The 27,787-nt window shown below is 36.2% G+C and overlaps 1 long non-coding RNA gene across 1 annotated transcript; it reads left to right on the top strand.

The window, feature by feature from the left end:
- Positions 1-2,640: 2,640 nt before the first annotated feature.
- Positions 2,641-17,151, top strand: LOC145663618 (uncharacterized). Its single transcript, XR_014127195.1, has 4 exons — positions 2,641-3,140; positions 6,931-8,371; positions 10,763-10,871; positions 16,629-17,151. It is a non-coding gene; the product is annotated as an uncharacterized LOC145663618 (long non-coding RNA).
- The last annotated feature ends 10,636 nt before the right edge of the window (positions 17,152-27,787 follow it).

Here is a 27,787-nt window from a genome sequence, read left to right as displayed (position 1 = left end):
TAATGTCTTATTAGATTTCCGAACCATGTTGTACATATGTAGAAGAGTTGTATAGAAAGACTCTGTGCTCTGTCTCTTAGAGGCATCGAAACAGAAACGATAGTAGACACTGAACAGTCATTGTAATATAAATTTAGCATCACAAAAATAGATTTCTTTTCTCCCTTTATCCTTCTACTGATACAAACAATGTCTTTAACTTCTACTGGAATTAGAAATGGTAGTTCGTCCGGTTTCAATATACTGGATCCACCATAGTTTGGAAGTCCATAGTAGTTTTACAATGTGAAATGAACCTAACTTCTTTCTTTGAGAGTTTTCTGTTCTAAAGTCCGAACGCCTTCTGTTTATGAAAGATGTATAATATGTTAGAACGATTTTTCAACCTGTTCCACATGAAGATCTTATAGGTGATTTCCGAATTGTAATAAACTTTTTGATCGTTGCCGCTTGTCTTTTATAGTTACATAAATGTGTAATGCTTATATAGTATTCAACTCTGCAAAGAATAACAAACGATTCAAAACGAAACTAATCCATTTCCAGTTGCCGGTGAAATCATTTCTTCATTGTTGATTTATCAACAACCATAACACAGCGAAATACATTTTTCTCTTTCATTTTCTTTCACGACTCCCATGTATTCCTCTCTCGTTCCTTGGGATCCTGACCTCTAGAATAAGGAACTCCGTGTTAGAACATGCTGGTAAGGAAAGATTGTTTCAATGGCGTTTATGTTGTTCCTGAAACGTGTCTTTAACATGGAAATGTATGTTTCTTTCACCAAAGTCCACATATATTATAGAATCATTTTATAGATATTAGGAAAATTATACCTATAGTTCTCCTAGAACATAACCAAGTTTTATTAGCAGTATACTGTCCATTTACCTGTTTTCTATTGTCACCAGGAGGAACGAATAAGACTGATCTATTCTTCCTTTGAATAGTCTTCAGTGTTATAAACAAACCATTTAAAAAAAATCAAAGTAAGAATAAAATACAACTCATTCAACGAAGTAATTTCCTGTCGTATTATTATTATTATTATTTCTTGTTGATGTTTTTTGTGCAACTTAGAATCAATCTCATATAAAGCACTTACTAGACCAGGGATCTCCAAACTACGGCCCACGATTCAACACCGACCTGTGAGCACCATCAATCCGGGATGCCACAGTTTATATTGATTGAATTGTAAAATTTTCTAAGTAAATCACACAAAATAATAATCAGATATTTTATTCGATCAATTAAGAAATACATTAACTGACATACATAATAAAATTCAACATTTAAACTGAAATTAAAGATATTAAATTTATCCTAAAACTTACCAAATATACATAGGTAATTCATATAATTACATTAAACATTATAATTATGATTAATGATATTTATGTAATTTTCCGTTGGCAATTGTCCATTTGTGGATGAAATTTACTTGTGGAAATTACCAACAGTGACTTCAAATGCTCATCACTTAACTTGAATCTGTAAATATTTTTCTTTTTGTATATTTCATTTTGGAGTTTTTTTTCACACAGATAAGCAGTTTCGAAAGTAGAAAGAATGCTTCGAGCAAATTTGTGCAACTGATCAACTTGTGTGAGTGAGAGACTTAGAAAATTCCAGCAATCATAAATTTAAATATGTTTCTTTAAAACTATCGCTACATCGCAAATCAATCATTTCCAATTGAAGTTCTGAGGCAAGGGCTTCTATACCGGTGTTAAAAGAATTTTTAAAAAATCTTAATGTCGTTTGTAGTTGTATCAAAATTTGAAAATAAGACTCAAAATTTATTTTTAAAGTACCCAAAGCTTCAATTGCAAAATCTACCGGAAATGAAGTCTCAGTTTGCTGACTGAATGTTTGTCATGTATTAAAATGCGTGAAACTTTTTCTTTTAAATTGGGATTGAAACAAAACCATTTAGTCGAAGGGACTTACTGTCAGAGCATAAATCAGGCAGAACCTGGTGTTCTAGTAATTTTAAATTAAAGTCATTCATATGGTTAGTTAAATCTGCATAAAATCCTTTCATAATCACTCATTGTTGAGTAACTCATCCAGAGGACGATTCTTCTGTTTCAAGAAAATTTCTATTATGCTCGACGTTCAAAAAATCGCGTTAGAACTTTACACGATCCTTATAAAACACACGGCGATTTCCATTGTATTTGCATAACACTACATACAGTTTCGGACCCCGACCCCGACCCCGAGAGGAACCTCACTTGGAGGGCCCCATCTTCCTTCGGGTGGTGCCTTTTCTTTATAAAGTTGTCAGCTTCATATTTGTGCGTGGTAATGGGGCCCCTGAGTGGGGACCTGTTCTATTTCTTTATGGTGCTGCAATAACTTGTCAAACGACTAACAGAGAGCCCCAGCAGGACGTTATAAAAATCAGTCTCATTTCGGCAATTCACGGGGCCCCAATCTTCATATTGTTGAAATATATTCTTACTAGGCTACAAACGAAGGGCCCCAAACAAGATTTTAAAATACTGTTAGTTTCATTCCAATAATGGGACCCCAAGACTACATTCAATGGTGGGGCCCACGGAACTCTGGGAACGGAACAAACTACAACGAGTAACTATGCTCCAACACAACAGACATCTTTTATCTTACTTCCCATGTTATTCAATATTCATTATTTATATATATATTTAGAGAGGGCCCCGGCAGGAATCCCTGCCCTTCTGCCCTGGTCAGTCCGAGCCTGACTTCATACTATACGTACATTGTACTGTTTGTTAAGGTACACTAGCACCGTCAGCACCAAATACACAGATTTACAAACTTACGACTACTTTCGCAAAGTTTACTTAACCAAAAGACCCGTTTGTTGAAATGTGTAATAATTGTCATAAATCTGTAATAAATGTGTAATAATGTGTAATTTAAAAGCTGTCAGTTATAATTCGGGCACCCTGTGTTATTCGGAGTTTTTAAACAAATAAATAAATTACTTTAAACTGCATGCCAATTATTATTTATTTCATTTTATTTCCAGACTATGTTTCCCTGATGGCACTGTGTGACCCTACATATTTAAGGAATGTTATTCCTTCAACTGGCGAAAGAATCTGTCTTGATCCGAATGGGTCAAGTGTGCTGCGTAGGCAGCTTTGGTAAGCTCCTTATCAAGTAGAATAAAATAAGTATGTTTCTTCTATTGATCTTTATTTACAGGTTATCAGTGAGGAATGCCATTAGAGAAAAATATTAAAGGCATCATGTTCACATTAGTATATCGAAAACATGAATACAAAATTTTAATTAACATAATTGTCCATAGTAGAATTTACTTTTAGTGTCTCTTTTCAGCATTGAGTCTATTGGAGACATATATGACAATTTGATGGGATTCGAGTCAGTGTAGAGCTTTGTGACTACGGTTAGCGTACGCGCTTTCGGTCCGAGAGATTCCATCATAGACTGACTGTCCGTCAAACTGCGAGAGCGTTAAATATTTCAATTGACTCCGAATTATACCAAATCATACATGAAGACCTAGGCGTGTATTAGCAAAATTCCTGTCGAGGATTCTCACATAGTTCCAGAAGAAAGCTCATGGCACCATCAGCAGGGGATTGAAGAAAACAGCCATCAATGATCCGAAAATTCTGGGCAGTATCGTCATACAAAATGAATCATGGGTTTACGGGTACAGAAAACCGAGCTAATGTCATCCAATTGAAATTATCCTAAAAGGCCAGACAAGCTTAATCCTGCTGAAAATACTACTGTGTTGTATTTTATTGGCATGTACGGGATCGTACATCGTAAATTTGTTCCATGTGGCCAAACTGTCAATAAGGAGATCTACGCAACTGCGTTATGACGATTACGCGATTCCGTTCGACGTAAACGTCCGGACAAATGGGCATCTGGATAGCAGAATTTGCGCTATGATAGCGGTCTGTGTCACTTAAGAAATGGTGTTTAGCTTCTTACTGAAAGCTATCATCACTGTCGAACACCATTGCTCCTAATCATAGGATCTAATTCCTTGTGACTTTTTCCTGTTCCCTACTGTTGATGATTATGGGTTCGATCCCCATTGATGTCAATTCAAGGAATTATCATTAATATATATATATATATATATATATATATATATATATATATATATATATATATATATATATATATATATATATATATATATATATATAAACTCAGGTACATTATGCAAACTTCCTTCTTAGCCGACTTCCGCTACTCTTGTCTTTTACAGTAATTCCTCATTTTCTCCTGTCATTGCACCCCTTTGACTGTATTTTGCTTCCCCATGTGTCAGCTTGTGGAAACACAATGAATTGCTGATGGAGTACAATTAAAACTTCCTAGTTGCTTTTAATGAGGACGAAAAAAGTTCACAGACTTTTCCATAATTTTGGTCACCGTCAAGAGTTTCATTCCGCCTTTTAGCTACATCAAGAGTCCACGATGTGGTACAATGGCATCAAAGAAGGTTTCAAGGAGACGTATGTATCTGATGTTCATAACCTTCATGGACAACACCCGAGATGACGGCTATCTTCGTCATAATTGTAGGAGATGTTACACTAAGTACCAGTTTCCATGTTTACAATTGGAAGAGACCGAAGGTGAGACTCGAAAAACGAATCGAGAACAACACTATCAACCAGAGAAAGGGAAAGGGATTGGAGAACTAAATTTCGATGGATTGACAGCAGCTCATCGACCAGCGAGATATTGGATCTCCACCTTCAAAGCAAGATGACGTGCCAACCCGAGACTTGGGAACTCTTACGCCAAACACTTTAAAAGCTCATACCCAAAGTAATTCAGAGCTCATACCCTTAACCTTCAGTCTCCAGTGCCTTTTAAAAACTAATGTGTTCATGTTTTATTGAAAATTCTATAACATCAAATGAGATCCCCTAGTAGATTATGTGTTACTTTCGGCATACGGCTGTCAAGCCTGTTAAATCTTTAAGTAAATGGTGTGTTATGACATACTCATTTTATGTATAATAGCTTTAGCTATAAATCTATAACACACCATTTAGGTTACGTTTCATTACCCTGAATCACATTTAAAAGGGAACTATTTGACACTATTGAGAACATTTAGGATAATAAAAAGGAACTCCGGCGCATTTCACAGTGTTAATAGACCATTTGCTGAAAGAACATACAATTAATATGCAATTAGATACCTTGGTTCCAAAACCAGCTATATTGGCAAGATCATTGCAAAAAATAGTGATCATTATATCCAAAGTATTGTCTTTTGCATAGCCGGAGCTAGGAATTGTCTGCTGGGAGGGCAGTGGGGGGCAGACTTTTTGGTCGGTCTTGGAGGTCTTGGTAGGTGGTCATCTTATAGGTGGCATTTTTATTTTTTCCCAAAAAGTTGGGGAGCAATTTCCCCCATGGCCCCCATAACTCCGCCCATGGTCTTTTGGTACATCAAGGCTCATGTTCTTCGGTAAAATCATCGACCTATTCATAAACTAAATCAAATTCTAGTAATGAAGAGCATCTGAATAGAAACAGTGGATGCGTTATAAATGTACTGGAGTATTTGCTTGTCACCTTCATTTATATGTAGCAGGGTAAATAGTTTCAAATATTGAACATAAAAATTACTTTTATACACGAAAGACATAAAAATTACTTTTATACTTACATACGTGGGATCTTCCCGCTAACTTGTTTTATTCCTGTAAGAAATTATTTCATGGGATGCAAATCACTCTTGGAAAAATGACTTCACTGGAAGAAGAAAAAGTTGCCAAACAAATTCAGGAGGGCTGCAGGTAGTTGTTCCTGGCATGTGCTATTCCTGGAATAAGCAATCACCCCTACATATTTTTTCGTCTGACTGTAATCTGGGAATTTTAGTAATGTTTTCATTATATTATTTTATTGTTTCCTTATCTCGGTGTTCTACACTCCAATAACTACATCAAACACATTTTGGAAAACAAAAGCGAAAAGATCCATTGCAGTTTCACATCACAAATGACAACATTATCTAATCGAATTCTCTGCTCCGATTTCAATTGCACTAAAGGGTCATTCTGCTACTGTAGAGTCTCAAACAGTTGTTATGAAAATTATATATAGCTTTTGCTATAGTTCTATAGAGATTTTGTTTACATGAGTCATACAAACAGATCTATCTGTATAGAGTACAAAGTAACTAGGAAATGAATACGTACATCGATGGAAGGAACAATTATCTTATCGCCACGATTATTTTTTCTACTTTTTCCGTACTGTGTACTGGCCCAATTATAATTCTTTGTGACGTAACTAAAAGAAACGTATACCCAACAGACAAAAGTTTAAACTTTTTTTTTTTTTAAAAAAATATGAAACTGATGTTTTTTTTTGTTTACAATTAATTAATGAACTTGAGTCATTTAGAGTTTATTTCTGATTATCATACTTGAATATGAAAGACGTTTCGGAAAATACAGTATTTAAGAACAAATAAAACTTTGATATGTTGGGCGATTAGTACGTACATTCTGTCTTCCTGTCAAAGACTTCGCACAATATTAACTATTGTTTTGTTTTCATTAGATTTTTAGCCTGAAATTGTGAATATACGAAATAATAATTTATTCAGACATTAATAATTTTAAGAACTTGAATTTACGAAGGCTTGCTCCAACATTAGCAACAGGTGTGTTTTCTCGTCAAAAGATATTCTCCATTAGCAAGATATCTGTGTTGCATACTCATCCACAAAATCACTTTGATGTTTTATACTTATTGATGAGCTATGTAATCTTAAGTACAATAAAACAAAGCACAATTCTCAGCTAGTAATCAGTTTCTTCCAAAATGTGATGATGGTACATTGATTAATAGACTATATAATTGAAATATCCAATATTTTAAGTTGTGTAGATTCTTTAAAGCGATCTATTTTTACAGGCAGATTCTCATTCGTCAGATCTACCAGTCAAAGGTCTTTGTTTGGATACAAAAATAAATGAAGATTTCTTGAGGAATCAAAAAGGGTGGAAGAAGAAGTTACATGTCTTTTTAAGGAGTAATGAATATAAACTTATCCTGGTTACATCCTTGATATTATGGAATTGAAAACAACTGATATTCTTTTTGCCATGAGTACAACTCCCACAGAGATAACTTGTGATGCAGAGGGAAAATGTGTACATATAGTCTTTAACTACATCTTCAAGAAATGCTTGAGTTGGATGATTAAGAGAATAATATATCGCCTAACTTCAAATTATAGGAAGAAATTAGTAAAATATACTGAAAAATATAGTTTGATAAAGCAGATAGCTTCTACATTATCATGAGTAAAACAATGAACATATCTATGAAACAGATACGATAACTCCTTGCTTTGAATGCACTGATCTTATGTATTTCTAATATGCTAAAAAAAAAAAAAGTTAATTTTTACTGGGGTTCCATAACTTTTGTGATCCATTTATCAGAAGATTGTAACGGAAATAAATTTGGAGAAGAAACATTCAATATAAAACCATTGCATTTGCAAAAACTGTTGCTCTTCTAATTTCAAAGGGACTTACCATGTTTTAAATATAAAATAAACTAAAACTGTGTAAATCGATAATATCTATCACACACCAAGACTCAATAAATGCCAATGCAAAGTGAAGAACAAATCAATTCAAATAAACGACCAGAAGAATCTAGAAAAGATGAAGTTGAAAGAATATACGATTGTATACAACCTTCATCAACACAATATTTTTCTTCTTTTTTCCATGGACATAACGTTGTTGAAGATGGAAAAATATATACTCAATCAATTATAAACTACATGGACAGGAAGTCCCGATATGAGATGGGATACTTCGAAAACTTCATAATACACTTACACCAAGGCAACATTTTGTACAAAATATTTTATGACTAGTTGCATGTGAACAGTATACACGAAAACTCAAAAATTATTGAGGTTTAAATTGTGAATAAAGAAAGAAATTCAAATTTTAACTGACAGTGTTCATCCAAAGAAGAATCTAGAGTACAAAGTTGCTTCTCAACGCTTAGTAAATGATTGTCGAGACATCGAACAAATTCCCGTGATTATTTTAAGGAAGATTCTGTAATGATTCAGCGCTTATGATTGACTGTTCAACACTCTTTAATTTCTTCAAGACTTTGCTATTAACTCTTTATAGTGCATTTGAGATTATCATACTCAATATTACATGCAATTAGCAGAAGATTCTAACGTTACATGTTCAAAGAACTAAATATCCAGTACCTGCAATGAAGTGTCGCTGTTACTAATGGATGTTACAGTTGTGGATTTTGCAACCAGCTTCTACGTTAGAACTGCTGTCTACGCCTGCTTTAAATGCTATGGATGTTAGTAAGTATAATGATAGATCTAAACATTAAGTTACTGTAGCATCTTTCTCTTTATTTTCAGAACAAGAAACAAGCTTGTTGAAGAGTCAAAAATTATGTACATATAATCGTTTCAATTGTGCTTCAGGAAACTCGCTGAGCAAGTTCAAATTTATCGCAGTTCCAGACTCTCACAAATTCTTTCAAAATGACTTTCCCGAAGTCAAGAGTTACTTAAATCTCTTTCACTTACCCGAAAGATGTTAATTCATCTTATTTGGTGGTAATTGTTAGGCAATCAAAAGAAATAATTCAGAAGACACGAGTTAAAAGCTGTTAGTCAATTTTACACACACACATTGCTTTCGCCAGTAAAAGCTTCCTTAGAATTGTCCAGTAGCACAGCCCAACGCCCTAATCTCTCTGATGTATCGATTTCTGTATAATCATTGCTGAACTTGGGCAATACTTAGATGAGATGAATGGGAAAGCAGATGGTGATGGAAGTGTTGCTTTTACTTAGCTTTTACCCTTCCCTTGCCGGTGGCAATGGTCCTGGTGCAGTTCCATACAATGGATGTCTAACCATACAATGTCGTATTTCATTTGTATAAATTGAGGATAGAACATGTTGTGAATAAGCAGCATTAATTTTGACTTGTGATTCGACCTTTCCTCTATAGCAGGAGAAAGCAAAAGTCATAAAACCTTTCGAGAAACTTGGAATTGAGTTACATAGACCTTTTTGACGAACACCTTTGTAGGTGATGGCCGACCTTTTCCACAAACCCTTGACCTTTAGGTAAATTTAAGCTTTCTGCATTGTCACAACAAACTTCCAGCGGTACTAAATAGGTGGTGCTCGTACATCCTTCTGCCCTTGCTCTTTTGCTCCATATTGTTAACGCATGCAGCTGCCCTTGCGGACAGTTTACAGCCTCAATTTGTGATGGATTGCACGGCTTACTGTGATTGGGCCACTGTAACCGGTTCACCGTAACATGCTGAGGTAGTGGGTTCTCATAGGCAGCCATATCTCAGATCTTCTTTAGTACAGATCTTGTAAGTTCCACTGATGTCCTCTTTGGATGCAATTCCTTTGGTAATAAGAGTTGTAGAGAAGAATGCTGTGCATAACGTTTAATTAAATCACTAACAGTGGCCCGTCTCATGACAAAGCCATTATTTTGACACTGTTCTACTATGAAGGATATGTTAAAATTTCCATGGGTCAGAGCCATGACGTATCTTCTTATCGGCATTTTGTCTACTACAAGACCATCACTCTGCTACATAAGTGAGAGATTGATTCACGTTGCGTACAGTTTTCTTGCTCTGTAAAACCCAATTTGACAGGTGTCACTGTATTCAAGTTGTTTGGATGGAAAAAGAAACCGTTTCTGTACTGGAGTGGAAGGAGGAGTGAACTCAATGCTTTGAATTAACTACACACATTGTTTCTTGGAGATGGTCTTTTAATTATTTATAGTTTTATTTTATTAGTTATTTTTATTAGTTATGCATTTATTGAATTCTATGATCCATGATTTTGACTGACAAGATAAAAAGAGCAAGTAAAAACAACTGCAATGAAAAAATGATATGAAAGGGGTTATCTGTTGATTTCTAAATTGTTGATATTGAGAATGTTGAATTCCAACTTAAATCTAATACAGTGAAACCTGTCTTTAGTGGAATCGAGCGAGAGTCGTAAAAATTTCCGTTAAAGTCAGGTTTCCGCTTAATGGAGGTAGAATTTTCCTTAAAGATATATGCTTATGACGGACATACTGGGAAAATATATTGCTGTACGTACGTTGTTCAATTACAGTTCTTCTTTCTTCTACAAATTAATACACAAAATATTCAAATAAACATAATATATGCTATGCACATGTTACCTTTATTTTTTCCAATAGTCAAGTAGGGATTTCTGTATATATTGCTGCTTGGCTGCTCCAATTTCCGCACACACTTTAGCCTCAGATACTACACTTTAGTAAATCAGAGACGTTTTTCCGTAAGGAAAATTGTCCAGAAAGATTTAACAAAGGAACGAAGAATTTATTGCAGATAGTATAATGTATATGTTTGCCCCTCACAGGATGTCTGAAAATTTTCCAAACGCTGCAGTCCGGAACTCAGAATTTTCCGTTAAAGGTTTATTTTGCTTTCCGTTGTCCACATAACACAGTTTTCACTTAGTAAAGGGACTTTTAGGCATTTTTTAGTCCAAAATTCATGAGACTGTGAAATATTTCCGTTTAAGACAGTTTTCCGTCTAATAAAGGGTCCGTTGAAGCCAGGTTTTACTGTAGTAAACAAGGTAAGAAAACTCTTACAGAGAACGTATAACTTCTTAAATATCATTGAATAAAGTGAACAAAACTTTAATATTCTTCATTCTTTTCAGGTTTTAGATGTCTTCAGAAAAGAAACTGTGGTTGACTCACCTTAATCTTGCGAACTACCTTGAAATTTACATAAAGAAGAGCCAGATGTATCTCTTCCCTCTCAAGAAAGTAAGCTTTTTCTTTATCTTTGTTTAATTATAGACATTCCTTCTACTTCCATTAACAGTAAAATCTTGGTTTCAATTACAAGGAGTGTAATGTTATGTATATTTTTAAAATGTTACTCATATTCTCGAGGATCGCAGCGCTTTATGTTTTTTCTATTAACGGTTTACTAATTTGTTATGTTCCCATCGAACCACAGGGCTTTCTTGCAATGTCTTTCATGAACTATGGTATCGAGCTCGATTCCTGACGAATGCATAGCATTCTTTTGTTGTCTCACCATCGTGAGACAATCGGGACCATTGGATTAAAAGGAAACGAACTCCAGTCTATACAGAACGAGACAACAACGAAGTAATGTGAAGGGCTGACCACACACCAACCAACTGAAATCCATCTAATCGGCAATAATACTTCCTGGGTTGAAATAATAGAAAGAAAAAATAGTAGTGGTTATTATTCATTTAGCTATGTTATTAATTGGTTGAGTTTAGATTTAGCGTCCCTCTCAACATCGAAGCTATATGAGACATGAACCTACAGTGTGTGATCCGAACCACATGATCTCCAGCCGAGAATCGAACCCGGGACTTTATTAAAATCATTGATTCTACATAGTATAGGGGTTTGGAAAGAATTTAACCACTTTCCAAAAAAGATAAAAAACATTTGAAAAAAAAAGAGAATAAATGAAATACAATATTTTTTCGGTTGTACGATCGGAATGTCTGCAAGGAAACCACTCTCTATAATGCAACCAATGGATGAGCCGAAATCAAGCGTATGACGTCAACTCAGTAGATGTTCACGAAACAAACTGAGGTGCCCAGTCAGTCAAGATGAAGTGTGTTGTTCAACAGGGTCGTTTGAAAATGGAGACCACACAGTTGTGAGTGCTTACTCTTTACGAGCTTAAACTGACACATTCTACTATCTAGTCGCGAAAAACATCAACAGTGCATTTTCTTGCCTGTGACTAGGGATTGATAAATGAGAACTACAGCAATCAACAAAAGGGATTTCTGATGAATTCCTCAGTAATATTGTGGAAGCGAACCATGGAAAAAGTATGCGTACCATTACAGACGAGTTGAACGTAGACTCTTATGGGGCGTTTACACTTAGTCGATTTGCGTTCGATTCAGTTGAATTGACGTCACTTTCAACTTAATCGACCGTGTAAACGGGACTTCAACTTAATCGCTTGTTGATCGAAGGCGACTAATCGACTGGCAACTGAATTAAAAGACGTTCTATTTTCTGTGGTTGAAATAATTGAACACATCCATCGATCTGATTCGGCCAAGTTGCTTCGATTTAGTCGTGCGACTAAATCGACCAAGCGTAAACGCCCCATTACCAGTGACGTTCGGTGGCTTCCTGTAATCGGTAAGGTGAGAAAGTTGGAGTGGGTGTCACATGAGTCGACACTGGGCGACAAGGATCCTCATCTGGTAGTGTGCAGTTCTCTGAGTGTACTTAATAACCGGAAAGGTTTTCTACATCAGAGTGACAATTGGATGAAAAATGGCTCTGCTGCGACAACCACAGACGGTCAGAACTGGTTGGATCGTAATCAACGTCCAAACTCACCTCTCCGCCCGCATCATGTTTTTCTCCATCAAGGTGAAACCGTCACTGCTAAACATTATAGTGGAGAACATCAAATCACCTAAAACTTGTCCACAACCATTCAGCAAAAAGTAACAAACATGATATCTTTTTATTTCACGAAAATGAACTGTTACGCTCGAAGGATGGTGCAACCTCTCTATAAGTTGTAGTATGAAACTCTTCCTCGCCAATCATATTCTACTGTTCTACTGACAATTCTCCTATCGACTATCGTCTCTTCTGGCATCTTGATCAGTTCTTGGCAGGGAATCCATGACAATCGGGTGGTGCAAATGCAAGTGAATAAATTTGGGGGGAAAAGTTAGAAAGTGGAAGAAAATAGGAGAATCTGCGGGAATAATGTCATTAATTTGAACACACATGGCCCGAGATTAAAGTACGATACTTTAAGCCAGAAGAGAATTTTATACCACCGAGATGCTATTCTCACAATTATGTGGAAGAAAACTAGAACTAAAAATATTAGCAAAATTTTACTAGAACTAGAAGCAAAATTTTATAAGAACTAAAACTATAAAACCAACAATGTTGATTTTGTTTCCCTATAGCTAATCCAATTTAAAGTATGAGAACATAGTTTATGATCAATCCAAAAATTCCAAACGAGATTAGTTCTTTGCATTATCTTTGTTATAAATTATATTTACTACTCACCGAAACATGGAAACGACGGCGATATATCTGTTTTGAAGATGGTGAAAAAAAATGTAAGTACTTCACTGCTGACAGACGTCATGACTCAACATACACATATGAATATATACATATGTGCCGCCGAATTGCACATATGTATATATGCATATTTATTTATTTATTTATTTAACAATCACCAGATACAGCTCCGAGGCCATTTTACACTGGATATCCAACAACAACAATAACAATGAAAAGGATTTGGGAAGGTATCGGCCAGGGCCTATTTAGTAGGTACCATCCCGGCATTTGCCTGGTAGGACTGAGGGAAACCCTGGAAAACCTCAGTTAGGATGGTCGGCAGCGGGATTCGAACCCACGACCTCCCGAATGCGAAGCCAATGCTCTACCACTTGAGCTACTTCGCATATGTGTATGTTGAGTCATGACGTCTGTCAGCAGTGAAGTACTTACATTTTTTTTCACCATCTTCAAAACAGATATATCGCCGTCGTTTCCATGTTTCGGTGAGTAGTAAATATAATTTATAACAAAGATAATGCAAAGAACTAATCTCGTTTGGAATTTTTGGATTGATCATAAACTATGTTCTCATACTTTAAATTGGATTAGCTATAGGGAAACAAAATCAACATTGTTGGTTTTATAGTTTTAGTTCTTATAAAATTTTGCTTCTAGTTCTAGTAAAATTTTGCTAATATTTTTAGTTCTAGTTTTCTTCCACATAATTGTGAGAATAGCATCTCGGTGGTATAATATTCTCTTCTGGCTTAAAGTATCGTACTTTAATCTCGGGCCATGTGTGTTCAAATTAATGACATTATTCCCGCAGATTCTCCTATTTTCTTCCACTTTCTAACTTTTCCCCTCAAATTTATTCACTTGCATGTGTCAGTTAAAAATTTTTTATTTACAATATATGTATATATTTTTTTCGGAAACAAATGTTTCTTTCCTGTAAGTGAATTTCTCAGAATGAAACAATCGAGCATGAACTACGTATGTCAGTGACCGACAGTCACAGACACACAGAGAAACAGATAAATTTGTAGTGCCACTTGCTGTTTTTTGAAGATGAGGACAGCCTTTGGGAAATCATGTGTACTGATTGCAAGCACCTGGAAGATTTTGTCGTAGATTTTGACAGCTCCAAATCAATACATTCAGTGAGTGAACTAGGAGTGCAATTATACCGGTAGTCTATTTTACTTTAATTGGTGTTGTTTTTATAAAGATGGAGAACGAAAATATTTTACTGTTCGAACATTTGAAAGAATACTTTTTTCTTAGGAGCTGAGAATGATGGTGGACAGAATTTAAAAGTAAAGTGTCTGAAGTGCCCCGGCGGAAAATATTTATCAATAACTAGGGTGCCATAATTAACGATTTACAGTAAGGGGTTAATATGAATAAACTGTTTTGATGAGCAGACCTACTTTATTACTAGACAATAGTTTGCTGATGATATGTAATATTGGAGTTCTTTCAGATCAGTTTGCTTATCCTAGAGTCTCGTTGATTATAGAGTAGTGTAATGCTTCTCTATATTCTTTATTTTTAATTTTACATAACAACATGTTATTATAATATAATTATTATATAATTAGTTTAGCAGAATAATTATAAGCAACCATTTTTTCTAACGCATAGGGATGAGCACAAGTCAAGCTAAAATTCGACTCGACTCGAATACAAGTCGAGTTTCGAGTCAAGTCAAGGATAATATCCTCGAGTCGAATTCCGAGCCGATTCAGTTTTTTTGCGTCGAGTTTCGAGTCCAGTCGAGTTTGATAAATGGCTCGTTCGTTTTAGGTCGTCTTGAAATCATGGCTTGATTACACTGGAAAACGAAAGCCATGAGAAATGTAAGCTAAACAGTAATATGGAATACTTTTAGTGTTGCTCACGAGATGGGACACTACTTACATCTCGTCTCGCCTCGATAACGAGACCACAAGAGCTTTTTATAACAATCTCATCTCGGCTCGGCTCAACTGAGAAGATAGCTCGGCTTGATAGGGATGAGCCATTTGCTCGGTTCGGCTCAATGAGCCGAGGGCTCTAGCCGAGTCGGTTGGGTGAGTTGTTGGTTCGGCTTACTTCTCGGTTCTGGTCGATAGTGAATGAGCTGTGAGCCAAGCTGCTCGAGTCGTTGACAATTCTGAAGCCGGGCCGAGCAGTTTTGAAGATATTTGGCCAGTGCCCTATAACTTTTAACAGTGTTCGGCTCGAGCCCGAATACTCAACCTAGACCTTCAACCCAAATTCAGAAGCTCGTGAACAATGTCCTTGACTCCTAGACTTCACGACTACCGAGGTTGGCAATCAACTATCTTTTTAGTATTCAAATACAAACCGCCTACCTTGCTTTTTATATACAGTGTTATTATAATTAATAATAATAATAATAGCGGTAGTAATAGTAGTACGGAAAATTGAAGTCATAATTTTTTTCACATTTTTAAAGTTTCGGACCTAAAAGTAACGCGTTACATTCGAAGTAAAGTAACAGTTACTTTTTGGGGGCAGGTAACGCGTTACTAACGCGTTACATTTTAAGAGAAAGTAAAGTAACTTGTAACGCGTTACATTTTTACAAGTAACTTACTCAACACTGGCTGACACTCACTCTTTTTCTTTTCTTTTCTTTTTTTCTTAAAATATATAGTTTAGCATATAAGTCCATATGTTAACTAATGCTACTGAATACTTTGTACTAGGTACATACTTGAGTGTTCTGTGGTAAAAGGCTAAGATGTCATGGGCTCAGTTTTATAAAATGTTAATATTCATTTCATTATCATAATCATAATTTCTTATCATCATCTTTGTTCCTAAGGTTATAGATGTGAAATGTAAAATTCAAACAAATAAAATTAGTTAATGTTAAAAAAATAATTTAACCGAAAGAGGTATTGAGAGTACGAAAGAGGTTGAGAAGTGCCAAAAACAAGGGAATAATCTACAGATATAGTTATTTAGGGCATTATTGTTTAATAACTTGATCTGGCCTGCAGAAAACTACTCTTTGTACTTATAATGTCTGAATTTCTCAATATTTCAGTCTATGTAAGCAAATAGATTATAATCATAGTGAATAGAGTGGATTGTCCATACATTGAACTACAAATCCTTTAAAACATTCATTGATTTACTATCCTGTTTTGAAAAAGATTTGTTCGTGAAAAAATAAATTTATCTTTTTCTCTTGGTTTTCTTTCAACGCTTTCAATTATAATCTGCATTAGTTCTTTAGCCCTTCTGATGATAGTTTGCATTTGGTAACCTTCGTAAAATAATATATAACACATAAATAAGCAAGCAATTGTTAATTTTTATATGCATGGTATATATTCTGCATGGTTTGAATTAAGAATAGATTCCTATTGTTTCTATTTGTTTCTCATTATAAATATGCTTAATAGTTCTCAATATTTGGCGAGTTAAATCTATTTCTTTTCAAATTTTCAGATCACTAGGGGTATGCAGAACTGATTTTAGGTTACGTAGCTTTGATTAAATGGGGTGGTCGGATCAATGGGTGGGTGGGGAAAGTGTACCATCAATCTTCAGAGACTTCAAAGGGTCAAAGGTGAAGATTGATGGTGGCTGGATTAACAGACAGGGGAACAGGCAGTGGAAGGAGGGCGTTTGGGCCGCTGGGCAGACGGTTGGATGTAGTTACGTCTTTTTTTTTCTTTTCAAAATCGGCACTTTTCATATTGATCTTTTTTTTTCTTGGGTGGCATTAGATTGGGTGCGTGGGATGTCTTACAGAGGCAATGCCAATTAAATCTAAGAGACATCCCAATTAAGAGGCAGAGCGGTATTACTCTGACACACACACATCTACACATAAACATATACACTTACGACACCACTTCCATGCACGCATACACACGTACATATGTGTAAATATATTAAACTACACGCCCCCCATCTACATCACTAACATCCCCACCCCCACTAATACCTAACCATCCACAGACACACACACACACACACACACACACACACACACACATATATATATATATATATATATATATATATATATATATATATATATATATATATATATAGATAGATAGATAGATAGATAGATAGATAGATATCACACACACATTTTGACGCGGGAGATTTGGGTCCGATTCTAGGCGGGAGCTCGTTATTTAGATCTAATGTTAAACTGTAGTCCATGTCTCATATAGCCTCATTACTAACAAAAGAATGCTAAACTCAAAAATCTAACACACACACACACATTTGACACTGCGACACCCACATCAATTACGTCATTTCTAGAAGATACTTGATAACTGAATCCTGGGGATATCCAAGTAATCCTAACATTTTCGATGATTGTGCCTTACAGTTTCTTGCCAACAATAATCAAACATTAATATCATTCCAATCGCATCAGCAAATAGCTATGAATTTATTTTTTAAAAGTAAGTCTGCTTCTTACAGTTTTTCTCTCCATTCCTAAAACCGTACAAGGACACCATTCAATTTACATAATATAGAGAAATGATGCCGTAAATTAGTCTTCTTCTTCATCCACCAAATTCCATAAATGACGTATAAATCATACCCTGTTTTGATCTTAATTTGAATTTCGGAAACAGTGACAACCGTCTGATCCATTCTTTACCAAATCCAGTGTTATTCCTGTCATTATGTTTTTAATATGCATTTCTTATCCTTTTTTATTATATTCTTTATAATATCTATAATTATTTTTTTCGTTCTCTCTCTACAACTTTTATTCCAAATGAATTAGGTGTTTTGTGTTATCTTCTTTTGTTTCAATTCCTTTGATATAATCACTTTTCTATAATTTATTTTCCAATTCTTTTACTTCCTGAAGCCTCCACCATACCTTTCTTTTAATAATAATCATTTGTTTCTACATCTTTTTATCAAATTTCAATCCCGCTCTTCTTTCATTCCTAATACTCTGTTCTTTTCTAACTATTCGTTTCATTTACTCCGACATTCACCATAATTCAATAGTTATGTTGGAAATAAAATACTACTCATATGGTTATATCCATAGATATGTCTTTGATATACTTCAATATTGTAAAGCTTATTTTTAACTTTTTACAGCTGGTATGAGCTTTTGGCTTTTCAATTTACCGCCAGTGTGCCATACAGACTCATACCGGCTTCATTCAATCACTGCCTCTATCATCTCGTATCGTAATCTCGACTTTACATATTTCTACTCATCAACATGTGTATTACGCATAATGACACCCTTTCATACGTAAAAGTTATATACATAGTAACAACTTATTATTTTCAAGTCTTTTTCTTTCTTTCTTAATGACTGATACTACATGAGACGTGGATCTATAGCTTAACATGAAATCGAAACCATTTGATCTTCCACCGATACTGGAACCGGAGACACTTGCAATTTGTAGAGATTTTTTAATTTTTTTTTTCGTATAACGTCCCACAATTATGCACTGAGGCTAAGGAAGACGGTGATGATGAGATGGATGATAATGATGAAATGACGAAAGTGAGAGGAAACGGAAAACCCTGAGAAAATCCATGCACACGGTGTTTGTCCATCATACAAGCTTACTTGGCTGGAGCTGGGGTTGACCCAAGGACTTACGCATCAGAAGTGAGCGCTCTAGCACTGAACCTCGCCGCATTCTTTTACATAAATATACTACACTACACTGATATTTCCAAATACGCGCACTCTAGCACTTCAGTTCGTAAGTAAGAGGGAATACCCAAACCAACCAGAATTGCAACACAACATGCACGCATTTTGTGGTTACGGAAAGCATGTCACTAGCCGAGTGGTGTCACCTATTTGTGGAGTTGGAATTGTTTAGCATTGATATTGCATTGTGTATGTTCCTGCTCATAGCGTCCAGTGTGATGTATGACTACAAGGACTGAAGGGTGAGCCTGAAATTTCGTTGTTACTTGACGACTGTTACACTTCCTTGATGAGTTCATCCACTTTAGCAACATGCTGGTCTGTAACACGCTTCGGTACACCATCCTGCTTGTCATCCCCGAGCGACGTCCGTTCTTCGCTAAAGCGCTTGTTCTACTCATGAACTTTGGACGGTGATATACTGTCTTCTTTTCTCTTTTACTCTTTCTCTGCTTATGTGGGATCGATATTTTTGAAAATTTGATTCCACCTTACTCAGTTGCAAACCCCAGTCTCTATTAACCTCTTTTCTTCTAAGTTAGGAGTTATACAATCCATCCATCTTCCTTTTGGTCTTTCTCTTCCTCTTTTGGCTTCTGCTTCCCCATTTTCTTATCGACATAATCATCCTTTTCTCTCACAATATGACTATACCACTGGAATCTTCTCTCTCGTAATTTTTATTTATTTATTTATTTATTTTTTAGATATCTCAGTCTTTTTAGAGCTATCTGTTATTCTTTCGTTTATGATCTTGTCCAACATTGATCTTTTTGGTAACACCACAATTCATCTGAGCATTTTCCTATTGGCCACGTCTAGTTTCTTCTCCTACTCTTTTTTGATTTCCGAAATCCCTGTTCCATACAATATTGTGAGTCTTATTTTGCTTGTAGGCTCCTCCTTTCATCCTGGAACTTACTCTTTTATTACAAACAATGCCTGAGATCTTCTTCCATTTCATCTATCCCATATTAATTCTCTGCTCTACTTGCGCATCTAAATTACTATTCTTATTCACTGTGGAACCTAGATATTCAAATCTGTTTACTTTCTTTACAACCTGTCCTTCCATCTGTACGGTTTTGTATCCATCTCCTCCAAAGTTCATATATTCAGTTTTCTCCCCACTGGTTTCTGATCCTCTATCTTCAAAGGTCTTTTCCACTGTTCAAACTCTTTTCTGTTGATATTGTATTAAACAGTGTCATCTGCATATAGCATACCCCAAAAGTGATTGGTCTTTCATACCTTCCTTATATGTAGTTTGGATGAGGCGAACACATTTTCTGGCACAACTCTACTTCTTATGAATCTTTAGATCTCTTGACGCGATATACAGTCAAAGATTTCTTCAGGTGGAAAAACATTACATGTAGTTCTTTCTTCTTTTCTTGATATTTTTTATCATTTGTCTAATTGCAAAAATCATACCTGTTGTTCTTCCACATCCATCAATCTTAATTATTCCTCTCCTATTGATGTCTCCTCCCGAAGCCATCTCTCATGGATTATTTCCCAAATCTTCATTTTATGGGACATTAGCTTAGTCCCACTATAATTATCGCAGCCTTGAATATCTTCCTTCTCCTTGAAAATTGGTATTATTATACTCTTCATTCTTTGGGGTATTCTTTCTTCGGCAAATACCCTGCATCAAATTTAACAATAGACTTTTTCTTCTTCGCCGAGGCATATTCATATTTCCACAAGTATTTCATTCGGGCCGGTTGTGTTCTTATTCTTTGTTTTGAGTACCGCTAATATTACTTTTTTTTTTTTCCTTATGTTGTCTTCAACCACTTTGTTTAGTACACTGTTCTTCAAGATTACTTACAAGTTTTCTTCATTTAACATCTTTTTATAGTAGTCTCCGATCTTCTTTTGACTTTATTCTTCCTATGGTACTTCTCCTTTTTCATTCTTTATCTGTAAAATATCAGAAAAATATTCTGTTTCTTCATCTCGTTCCCTGGCTATCTATAGAAGTTCCCTCTCATTTTTACTAGTTTCAAGTTCTTCGTACACTTTTCACTAGGCGTCTGACTTTGCTTTATTCTACTCTGTTTTTAGCTACTGTGTTCAGTTTCCAGGATAGTTTTCGATCCTCGTTAACTCCTAATTTATCGCATGTTACTTTCATATCTTCTTTCTCTTTGATTGCTTCTGAACGTCTTCATCTCACCACCAAGTGTGTTTATTTACTAGACCACCTTTCTCTGAAATCTTACCTAATACTTCTTCCCCTATCTTTTTAATGACTACAGTATTTATCTCCCACCATTTGCTGGCACCTTTCATGGGTTGTATTTTGTGTAGTAAGCTTCTTTGAACTCGCACCTTAGATTTGGATCTTTCAATTTCTACTACTTAATGTTAGCTGTAGTTCTCTTAGCGATTCTTTTCATTTTGCATTAGAATTGCAATCAAGTACTAGGATTCTGTGATGTACTGTTTCTTTGTGGTTGATTTTACAATTCTTTGCAAGTTGTCTTCTGCATAAGAAAGAATTTATTTGGTTCTCCCTTGTTCTGCTTTTATATGTAACTAATTGCTTTGTATTCTCTTGGAATAATGTGTTACATATATAGATAGTATAATCACATGCCTGTGCAAAATTTAATATTCTCATCCCTTACCCACCTCTTTCTCTAGCATTCCAACCTTCGTGGACTTTTGAAGATATAACTCCTCCTCTGCATCAACATACCCGTTTAGATCGCCAATTATTCTTCCTTCCTTTGTTATGTTCACTCCAAATCATTCCAGAAAGTGCCATTTTCTTCATCTTCGCATCCAACTTGCAGATCGTACAGGATACTAAACATTTCTTCAAGACGCGATGTGACACTAATTGTTCTATCACTCCTATTTGAACCAACTACACATTGAATTAGCTCACTAGTCAGGACAATTTCTGCTCTCATTTCTACCTTGTTGAGTTGCTCCACCATACAGTAGTTTATATCTACTTCTTAGGTTCTTCGCTGTATATCCTCTCCATCTTGCTTCCTGAACAAACAATGCTTCTATTCTTCTTCTTACCATTAGATCTTCCATTTTCCTTCCTCTTCTGCTCATTGACCCCACATTTAAGGTTCTTATTTGTAAATGGAGTAGCTTGTTGAACAGTTCTCGCGCATTACTTTGTAGCCGTTCCTAATTTCTTACAGGAAGCAGGCTCTTACGCGTCGCTTCCGGAGAACACTATCATTTTCCTAGGCAAAATGTTGGTTTTGGCTACGCAATATGTTTTTACGTCCGGATGCACTTCCTAACGCTAATCCTCACCATTTACCCGGGCTTTGAATCGGCACTAATTATGCGCCTCCGGTGGTTGGTTTAAGAGTGATATTCAGTTTTCCCCATAAATCCTTTCCATCCTCTTTATTCCTTGTGGTCATACAGCACAATAATCGCAGAACATTAAGAGTAGGAGGATACACAATGTAGTATCAAGAAGGAACCACTTCACAAAGACTGACGCTACTCATGACATTGGCGAGGAAGCCCCAAGCTATAATGTCTAGCGGCACATTCCGTAACTACAAAACGTATCCATACTGTGTTGTAATTCCGGTTATTTTTGTGTACCCTCTCCTATTGCTGATTGTTATATGAACAATTACACTTACACGACATCATACCCTACCTGTCTCTCCATATGTTATGTATGTTTCTTCATAGCTTATGGCATTTTTATCAGCGCCCTAACACTTGGTCTGATGCCTACATTTTCATCTGACCCGATGTCCTATGGCCCAGATGTCTCTCCTGAAGTTTTCGTGCTCCTCTGTCTGTCTTCCCCCTATCTAGCCATTCTTTTAGCCACCCCATTGAAGCTGAAGGAGGAAACCTGTTCTAAAGTTGGTTTGATAAAAAGGAATACTGAACCAAAAGCAATGGAAGAAAAGAAGAGGATCAATACCCAAGACAGAAAATACTCTTTCATTAAGAAGAAAAGTCATGCTAGAAGAGATTCGTGATTTAAAGCCGAGTTGAAATCATAATCCAAGGAGAGGGAAGAAGATAAGTGAAGTACTAGTGAATGGAAAGCTGTATCATCAATAGAATGAAAAGAACATTTAACTCAAAATTGGATAGATTTGATGTCAAGAACAATTATGCACATACTTATGTTTTATAAATAAATGTCTTTGCTTTCAATCCAACGGGTCTCTTTTAATTTCTTCAGCTTGTTTCTTAAAATATGTTTCTTTGAGACATGTTTTAACGTTGTTGAATACCTGCGTCATCTTTATTTTTAGCCCAGTGATTTTTACGGGGAAATATTGTTTCTTTGTTTGAAGTGAAATTTAATTTTTAGTAGTATTATTGTATTGATTTCTCTTTGAAATCTACTTAACTTGTGAAAATTAAGTTTTATAATACAACTAGCTGAAGCTGCGCTGTCTACTCAGCGCATCGTTCTCTTATGACCATGAGTCTCCTTCTCACTGTGCATCTCTGCATCTCTTCTTACTCGTACAAGTAAAGGATAGGAGACTTACAAAGGAAGTGAATTTCTATGTATAGATGTTGAAGTGAGTTTGTGTCAAATTTCTAGAAGTAACACGATATCAAGTGGAAATATTTTTTCTAATAAATTCATATCCGTCCGAGTACGACTCATTGCGTCTCTTGAGGCCTTTCAAGTAGGGATGACCAGAACCGTTCCTGGTGGAACCGGTTTTCGGCTCTAAATGGATTCGGTTCTAGAACATCCGGTTGCGGAACCGGTTTTTCGGATCCAAAATTGGAACCAGTTCTCAAGATCCGGTTCCGGAACCAGATTTACAGATCCAGGCCTAGAACCGGTTCTGAAAACCGGATCTGCAAGAACCGGTTCCGGCGGAACCAAAACTTTGTGGCCATCCCTACGCTAAACCCGAGCTGCTGCCAGGCTGTGAACAGTATGCTAGATGAAATGGTGAAAGCGACAGGCAGGCACCAGTGCTTAAAGTGAGCCGGTATGAGCCGGTTATGCATCCGAAAGTTAGAAAATCTGCCGGTATGGCATACCGGTAAAAATAACGTATTTAAATTGTAATTTGCATGTAGAAACAAAAAAGATTTTACACATAGTACGATGTTAGCATTGAGTCAACAAATATGTTTGTAGTATGAAAGATTTCGTTGCTGCTGCTTTGAAAAGTTAATAATAGTTCCCTATCACCCTATTCAATGGCAGAATTTGTGTTCTTGATTTTTTTTAACATTTGTGACAGCGATTCCATTCCCCCTCAAACAATTCTAACTTCCGTACTGCCCGCCTAAAATGTTTAACTTGGATCTGTCTCTGGTATTGACAGGACTTTTTTAAATTCAAAATTATTCTTTTCATTTTGTCTGGAATACTATGTTTACAACTACAAGGTATATAAGAAAATTAGTGTTGAAGACGAGACGAGACCAGACCAGTCCAGAATAAGTTTTTGAAAATGGAAATGAAATAGGAAAGAATCATTAAATATTTGATACTAGAGACGAGACGAGATTGCCTACAAGGCCTTGAAAACGAGACGAAAAATCATATGAACATATATGTCTTTTCTTGTTTTAATCCGCTTAACGGACGCGTTGGAGCACTATGTTATTGTAAATACGATGTTTAAGTAAAAGTACCATCCGTGTTCTTCCACATTTAGATCGCCGATATGGTCAAGCAAAATTTTTACGAAAGCTTACCGCCTCTGCTTCTTTCCTCACTTCGTAATCACTATTGCTCAACAATCAGTTTAGATGCAGAAGTCTAAAGGCTAGTTCATCAATAGAAAGCCTAAGCCTTGCAAACCGTTTACCTTTTACACTTTTATATTTTGATATTCAAAAGTTTTTAAGTTCATTCAGTTTAGAGAAGTGAAATTCAGTTCCTTGCCGGGACTAGAGCCTTTTTATTTCGAGTGTGCTCCTTCTGGAGCTGCTGTCAATGGTATGTGCTTTCCCGTACCTCCCTCGAAAGAGGAAAGACAACCGAGATCCTTCATTTGTTGGATGCGGACAGAATTGCTACATTTAATTATTTCATGGGCTTCGCTGTGCACCGACTGGTTAACCATTCTAGGTAATCTACGACCTTCACTCGCCAAGAACACACGACTGAATGACAAATTGGCGACACAGTCGAAGAAATTCACTTCTTTTCCCAAACCAAAGGGAAGTTTTCCTCCATAAGAGGGATGGCGGGGATAAGATCAAAGTATGTTTCACAAATTTTCCTCTGTGTAGCACGAATCGTGTAGCTATGAGCGCATTCCCCTTCGCTCCATCTAAATCCGCAGAGTACGAACGGCCTGCCAGGTAGGACCAGTTGCCTCTAGAGAAATCGGTTTCTTGGGCATGAGCGAACAGTAAAAGAAAGTATACGAGTAATGACAGTGCATTTTGGGGTCCCTTCGTTCCGTAATGGTTTCCGTAAACGCAACTCAAATTTTGTGTGTGACAGTATTTTGCGAGAATTGGCAGAGCTTTATAATTACTTGTTTCATTATTTGCGTTACGATGCAAAGGCTCTTACAGACTGAGCCTCCTTCATTTGCTAATCGCCTCTTTCAACGTTCTTCATTGCTAGCACATCTCCCATTTACTCTGGTGAGTACTGTTACAATCTATCCAAAGCATAGGTGTAACTGGAAGGAAACTGGGCTCACTAGCAAGTACTCATTATTCCAAAGAGGAAGAGCTATTATTATTATTATTATTATTATTATTATTAATGCACAGGTGTTAAGAAGGGTTAGTGGTAGCCCAAGCCAGCAAACTAGTATATACGCCACTGATGATAGTGGAAAGTGAAACATTTACATATTAGTTCTCTCTCTCTCTCTCTCTCTCTCTCTCTCTATATATATATATATATATATATATATATATATATATATATATATATATATATATATATATATATATATATTAGAATTAGTTGTTTGTTGTCAATTCTTGCTACAAAGGAAATGTGTACCGGTATTTTCGTGTTATTTTGATTCGGGAAAAAATTAGATGATCTTCACTGAAGTGGCTAATTTTTTTTCGCATAATTTACGCACCCTTGTTTCAAAACAACTTTTTTCGTCTAAAAAAGTGCGAAAATTACGCGAGTAAATATGGTATATATATATATGGTCAGTGGCGGATCCAGGTTAGATCAAGGGAGGGGCTAAACCATAATTTGCCGTTTTATCCAGTGTAAAGTTAAATTGAAGCTCATTTTATCCAGTGTAAACCTGAGCGTCAAGGGGGGGGGGGGCTATAGCCCCTTAGCATCCTCTTGGATCCGCCCTTGTATATGGTCATGTTTGTTCCATACCGCCACCTCATCTGATGTCACTTTAAGCACTGGCAGGCACCCAGACGGCTGCCACTTGTCTCATTTGGCTAAACAAACTGGGTAACTGACAAACTCATTTGCTAAACAGGCAAACTCGCAAACTCATTCGGCTAAACATTCACTGGTGGACCGACATTTTTTCTGGGGGGCACAAACGGTTCTGGTCGGGAAGGGCACAAGCGCGTGGTCCTCTTTGCAGTGTTTTGAAGGTGAACTTTGTGCCACCTTGTCTTTGAGGGCCTTCGAATCCAGGTCTGTAAACGGTTCTTAAGATCCGGTTCTGGAACCGTGTTTTCAGATCCAGGTCCGGAACTGGTTCCTAAGATCTGGATCTGGAAACGGGTTTTCGGATCCAGGTCTGGAACTGGTTCCTAAGATCTGGATCTGGAAACGGGTTTTCGAATCCAGGTCTGGAATTGGTTCCTAAGATCTTGTTCTGGAACCTGTTCCGGAACCGGTTCTGAAAACCGGATCTCCAAGAACCGGTTCCTCGCGAAACCGGTTCCGCCGGAACCGGAACTTTGTGGTGGCAATCCCTACTTTGAAGTTGCCAGCATACAATAATAAATTTTGTTATTCATATTTAAGCAAAGCGCCTGCAATATCCGTCAACTCGCCATACGTAACTTCTCTACTGGTTACCTAATACCGTAGTTTCGGCCTGCAACAATGTTAATCTTATGGGCTCAAAATGACCCTTAAATGTTGAATAAACCAATAACGATACGGTTTTTGAAAATTTGAATGAGAACTGGACAACCTACACAAAATTTGGAATCGACCAGTGAAAAACGGTATGTTTCTAGCACTTTTGGTTTTCGAGATATCATTGTCGAAAGGATTGACGACGAACATATAAACCTAGCATTTTAATATGTAGACTAGCTGAACCTGCGCTTTCTATACAGCGCATTATTTGCATATGAGCATAAATATCCTTCTCATTCCTCACATCATCAGTACATGTCCCTTTACAGACACAAGTGAAAGACGTCTTGATAAAAAAAAATCGGCAAGGCTTATCATAAAGGGGAGATTTTATCGATTATTTTTTCTCAATGTCTCGCACTGTTTGCAAGATTTGAGCCTACATCCGGTTGGAGTTTCTAATTCATGCATGACTAGTGTTTTCTTTCTTCTAGCATGTAATAAACAAATACATTACATACACAATTAATTATAATGGCAGTTATATAAGGTGTTCATTGGGAAAAACACTCCAAAAATAAAGATTCATCTTACACTGGAGAAATGGTTCTTTCCTTTTTCATTATTATTTGGCCGTGAAACAATAAACACCTGAGACATATGCAACCCCTATATCCAACAGTGTGGTGTTGTAATGTATAATGCTTAGGATATGCTTTAGTTTTTTTTTTTAATTTCAACGCTTCCAGTGTATCCTTAAAAATGTAATAAAGAAATAATGGCCATGTTTTTTAAAATATTCAATTAGAAGTAGACAATCTACGCAAAATTTCCAATCGATCAGTGAAAACGTCATCTTTGTAGAGCCTGTAGTCTCCGTGATCTCATTGTCGAAAGGATTTACCACAAACATATAAACGTCCACAACATATAGTTTAAAAGAACTCGGAAGATGGAAGCATAATT

This window comes from Thermobia domestica, chromosome 11 (genome assembly GCF_964235325.1).
Source record: "Thermobia domestica chromosome 11, izTheDome1.hap1.1, whole genome shotgun sequence".
Classification (NCBI taxonomy): Eukaryota; Metazoa; Arthropoda; class Insecta; order Zygentoma; family Lepismatidae; genus Thermobia; species Thermobia domestica.
This window is presented reverse-complemented; position numbering and strand designations above follow the sequence as displayed.